We start from the raw sequence: 6,000 nt of genomic DNA on the forward strand, positions 1-6,000 counted from the left end.
GCAAAGCTGAATAATGACAATTACCAGCTATGGAAGTTTAAAGTGGAAATGCTGTTATCTAGAGATGACTTGTGGGAGGTTACCACTACAGACAGACAACAGGATAATAATCAGGACTGGGACAAGAAAAACAGACAAGCACGTGCCACAATAAGTTTACTAGTAGAAGATGATCAGCTCATTCATATTCGCAATGAGGACACAGCGAAAGGCATGTGGAATGTACTGAAAAGACTGCATGAAAGACCCAGTTTAAACAACAAGCTGTTTATGCTGCGGAAACTTTACAAAATGAGACTTGGCAAAGAACAGGACATGCAGGAGCATATAAACGCAATGCTGGAAGTGATTGCGCAACTCAGATCAATCGGGGAGAACATGACAGACAGTCACATTGCAGCCATGTTATTATGCAGTTTACCTGATACATACACTGCATTGATAAATGCACTGGAGACACGAGCCGAAACAGATTTGACGGTAGCATTTGTTAAAACCAGGCTCATAGATGAGTATCAGAGAAGAAAGGAATTAATGCATGACTCCACAGAAACCGACACCAGTACCGCTCTTAAAGCTACAGACGCAAGATTACACAGAAAAGAAACCAGAGTGTGTTTCAGATGCCACAAACAGGGACACATAAAGAAAGACTGTACTATATGGAGAGCAGAGCAAATGAGACAACGTCCCTCTTATGCTAAACAAAAGGTCAAAACCACAATCCATGACCCGAGGGAAGGCAACTGGAATGCCACATTTAAGGCTACAGGCAACAGTAAATGCCAAGACTGGTGCATCGATTCAGGGGCAACCAGTCACATGACGAGTGATAGAAGTTTCTTCACAGAACTTGATCCGAACAACAAAGAAACTATTTACCTTGCAGATGGAAGCAAGATACATGCAGAAGGATGTGGGCACGGAACCCTTGTATGCCCTGATGATACAGGACACAATTTAACCATACCAGTGAAAGATGTACTTTATGTTCCTAATCTAGAAGGAGGACTCTTATCTGTGAAGCGTCTAACAGCCAGAGGACTCACTGTGAAATTCCAAGGTGACAAGTGTTCCATTCTAAACGGCAAACAGACAATAGCAAGTGCCAAGCTGGATGATCATCTATATCATCTCGACACAGTGAAAGAAAAGGTGAGACTATGTACACACAAGCACAATGACTGTATACATAAATGGCACAGACGTCTAGGTCACAGACACCCAGAATGCATACAGGAACTACAGAGGAGGAATCTGACAAGGGATCTGATAATATCCCCTTGTCCAGTCACTGTCAAATGTGAGTGTTGCATCAAATCCAAAGCTACAAGAGCAACACTTCCCAAAGTCAGTCAAAAGAGAGCCTCAAGACCACTTGACTTAGTTCACAGTGACGTGTGTGGTCCCCTAAACCCACCAACATCTGGAGGCAACAGGTACATAGTGACTTTCATAGACGACTATTCAAGATATACAGTCACCTACCTAATGCAACACAAGAGTGAAGTTTTCGACAAATTACAAGACTATGTAACAAAGACAAGTAACAAGTTTCAGAGGAAACCTCTCATACTCCGGAGCGATAATGGAGGTGAATTCACAGGAGGTAAGATACAAGAATACTTAAAAAGGCATGGAATAGAACATCAAAAGACCGTTCCGTATACACCAGAACAAAATGGAGTAGCTGAAAGAAAGAATAGAACTCTGACCGAAATGATCAGATGTATGCTGACAGATTCTGGACTACCACAAAAATACTGGGGTGAGGCAGTAATGACAGCTACATATTTGCAGAACAGACTTCTTTCCAGAACAGTGGAGAAAACCCCATATGAACTATGGCACAATGAGAAACCAAGTGTAAAACATCTAAGAGTTTTTGGATGCAAAGCATTTATCTACATACCTGAAGAAAAACGCACCAAGCTCCAAAACAGAGCATTTGAAGGTATCTTCGTTGGATACAGTGACAATGTCAAAGGTTACAGAATCCTAGATCCCAAAACAGCCAAGGTTACCATTAGCAACAGCGTAACTTTTGTTGAGGATTTAAGAGACAATGTAATGACAACAGTAGAAGCAAGAATTCAAGAGAAAACTGACATTGACCAGCCCATCTCTGTAACTTCTGAACAAACAGTTGAAGTGAGTGTAGACTCAACCAGTACTGAAGAGCAGACACAAGAAGGCTCAGACACAAAAATGAGACGGTCAACAAGAGAAAACAAAGGTAAACCACCTATACGTCTCTCATACAAAGCAAGTACTACCAGTATCAACGAACCTGTAAAATGGGAAGACATATCTCAACTTTCAGAACAAGAAGCAACTAAATGGATAAAGGCTGCTGAGGAAGAGATAAAATCCATGCATGACACTAAAACATGGACACTTACAGAACTACCACCCGGAAGGAAAGCCATAGGCTGTAAATGGACTTTTAAAGTGAAATACAATGCAGATGGCACAATTGAACGATACAAAGCAAGGCTAGTAGCCAAAGGCTATTCTCAAAAATATGGAGAGGACTACGATGAGACGTTTGCACCAGTAGTCAAGCACACTACAATACGGACTTTACTGACAGTAGCCGTTACCAGGAAAATGCAAGTGAAACATTTTGATGTGAAAACCGCGTTTCTACATGGCGATTTAACAGAAGAAATCTACATGGAACAGCCGCCAGGATTCGAAGATGAACAAAGGTCAGACCTAGTATGCAAACTTCGCAGGAGCATATATGGCCTAAAGCAAGCCGCCAGAGCGTGGAATATAAAAATAAATGAAGTGCTTACAGATCAAAACTTTCAAAGGAGCAAAGCAGACCCCTGCTTATACACAAAGAAATTGGTAAACAGATGGATCTATTTGCTTATTTATGTGGATGATATTCTGATTTGTTTTGAGCAAGAAGGGGATGAAGCAGAAATACTTGAAAAACTAAATCGGCACTTTGACACCAAGGACCTCGGCAATATAAAGAATTACCTCGGCATCCAGATCGAAAGAGAGGAAGATGGCAGCTTTCTTCTGAATCAAAGACACAAAATACAAGAAATAATTGAAACTTTTGGAATGGAAGACGCCAAACCAGTGAAATCTCCCATGGAAACCAACTACCTAAAGGAGATGAAATGTCAAGATAACCCATTACCAACTAATACTCAATACAGGAAAGCAATAGGGAAATTGCTGTACCTTACCACAGCTACAAGGCCTGACATTGCAGCAACAGTTGGAATCCTATGCAGAAAGGTTTCAATACCAAATCAAAAGGACTGGAATGCTGTAAAGCGAATCATTCGCTATCTTAAAGGGACTTTGCACTACAAGCTCAAGTTACCAGCAAGCGATGAAAGCACCTTAACAGGATATGTGGATGCTGACTGGGCAGGAGACACCAATGACAGAAAATCTACCAGTGGTTACTTATTTTTCCTGTCAGGAGGCGCCATCAGTTGGACTAGTAAGAAGCAACTCACTGTTTCACTGTCATCTACTGAAGCAGAATACATTGCTGCAGCGGAAGCAAGCAAAGAAGTTATATGGCTGAGACAGCTATTAACAGATTTAGGTCAACCACAGTTGGGACCAACAGAAATCTATGAGGACAATCAAGGATGCATTGGACTTGCACATACGGAAGGAGTTAATTCAAGAACCAAGCACATTGATGTGAAGTTTCACTTTCTTAGGGATCTTCAAGAGCAAGGTCTTCTTGAGTTACTTTATTGCCCAACAGAGGAAATGACAGCAGACATCCTTACAAAGCCTCTGACCGCCGAAAGACATTCAAAGCTTACGAAGAAGATAGGTTTAATGGACTAAGCCTCAGTTTGTTGAGAAGGGGTGTTGGATATATGCAACAAACTTAGCTTAGAATATATATCCGATGCAGTTTAGATAAAGGACACAAGATGTCGCTAGTGAGCATTGATATGATAGACTGTGTTCTTTATGATATGTTGTGTTTTCTGTATCACAATGATGTACTTGTTGTTTTCTTCTTCCTGCTTGTAATCTGTGTGTGTTCTCACCATGAGGCAGAGAGACATCTTTGTCTGTGTGATGATGTTTCAATAAACAAGCCAGTTCCTGTTACTACAGAATATGTCTGATCTGAATTAGACTCCGCTGCACTTATCCATCATACTCTGCAACAGCTTGTACATGATTGGATGATAGAAATCCACAGAGCTTCTCCTCAGATCTACAGAGATATAACTTCTAAGGGGACGTGTAGTGCACGGTATATTTTCCTTTAGTAAATCAACTGCCATTGTATATAAAGGAGGAAGATCTTCATCAATGGACACATTTCTTCTAACCAATGAGAAGTCATCGTGTCATTACAGGGAGATTCAATCCCTGAGCTACAAGAAAATGGAGGACACCCCTCCCACTCCTCTCTGAGCTACAAGAAAATGGAGGACACTCCTCCCCCTCGTCTCACATGACGCTGCAGTCAGAGACAGACAAGACATTGAAGGAGAAACTTCTGGAGAGATGAGGTAATATGGAGGGGAGTGCAGGGGGCACTATCACCCCTCCCCCACACAGATCACCTACCCCCCCCCCACACAGATCACCTACCTCCCCCCCACACAGATCACCTACCCCCCCACACAGATCACCTACCCCCCCCCCACACACACAGATCACCTACCCCCCCACACACACAGATCACCTACCCCCCCACACAGATCACCTACCCCCCACACACAGATCACCTACTCCCCCACACAGATCACCTTCCCCCCACACAGATCACCTACCCCCCCCCACACACACAGATCACCTACCCCCCCCCCCACACAGATCACCTACACCCCCACACACACAGATCACCTACAACCCCCCCACACACACAGATCACCTACCCCCCCCCCCACACAGATCACCTCCCCCCCACACACACAGATCACCTACACCCCACACAGATCACCTACCCCCCCCACACACAGATCACCTACTCCCCCACACAGATCACCTTCCCCCCACACAGATCACCTACCCCCCCCACACACACAGATCACCTACCCCCCCCCCCCACACAGATCACCTACACCCCCACACACACAGATCACCTACAACCCCCCCACACACAGATCACCTACCCCCCCCCCCACACAGATCACCTACCCCCCACACACACAGATCACCTACACCCCACACAGATCACCTACCCCCCCCACACACAGATCACCTACCCCCCCACACAGATCACCTACCCCCCCACACAGATCACCTACCCCCCCCACACACACAGATCACCTACCCCCCCCCACACACACAGATCACCTACCCCCCCCCACACACACAGATCACCTACCCCCCCCCACACAGATCACCTACCCCCCCCACACAGATCACCTACCCCCCCCCACACAGATCACCTACCCCCCCCCCCACACAGATCACCTACCCCCCCACACAGATCACCTACCCCCCACACACACAGATCACCTACCCCCCCACACAGATCACCTACCCCCCACACACAGATTACCTACCCCCCCCCCACACACATACAGATCACCTACCCCCCCCCCCACACATACAGATCACCTACCCCCCCCCCACACAGATCACCTACACCCCCCACACAGATCACCTACACCCCCCCACACAGATCACCTACCCCCCCACACACACAGATCACCTACCCCCCCACACAGATCACCTACCCCCCCCCACACAGATCACCTACACCCCCCCCACACACAGATCACCTACCCCCCCCCACACAGATCACCTACCCCCCCCCACACAGATCACCTACCTCCCCCCCACACAGATCACCTACCCCCCCCACACAGATCACCTACCCCCCCCACACAGATCACCTACCCCCCCCACACAGATCACCTACCCCCCCCACACAGATCACCTACCCCCCCCCACACAGATCACCTACCCACCAACACACAGATCACCTACCCCCCCCACACACAGATCACCTACCCCCCCACACACAGATCACCTACCCCCCCA

General features: G+C 46.4%; 1 protein-coding gene and 1 pseudogene across 2 annotated transcripts in view; one reads left to right on the forward strand and one right to left on the reverse strand.

Moving 5' to 3' along the window:
* Window positions 1–6,000, reverse strand: part of LOC120926518 — a 574,555-nt pseudogene that overhangs the window by 25,786 nt on the left and 542,769 nt on the right.
* Window positions 4,438–6,000, forward strand: part of LOC120928403 (zinc finger protein 300-like) — a 1,021,177-nt gene continuing 1,019,614 nt past the window's right edge. For both annotated transcript variants that reach the window (XM_040339504.1, XM_040339505.1), the window contains exon 1: window positions 4,438–4,517. The gene's annotated coding sequence lies outside the window, so the exon portion shown is untranslated. The remainder of the gene's footprint in view (window positions 4,518–6,000) is intronic.

The sequence above is a fragment of the Rana temporaria genome, chromosome 2, assembly GCF_905171775.1.
Source record: "Rana temporaria chromosome 2, aRanTem1.1, whole genome shotgun sequence".
Taxonomy (NCBI): domain Eukaryota; kingdom Metazoa; phylum Chordata; class Amphibia; order Anura; family Ranidae; genus Rana; species Rana temporaria.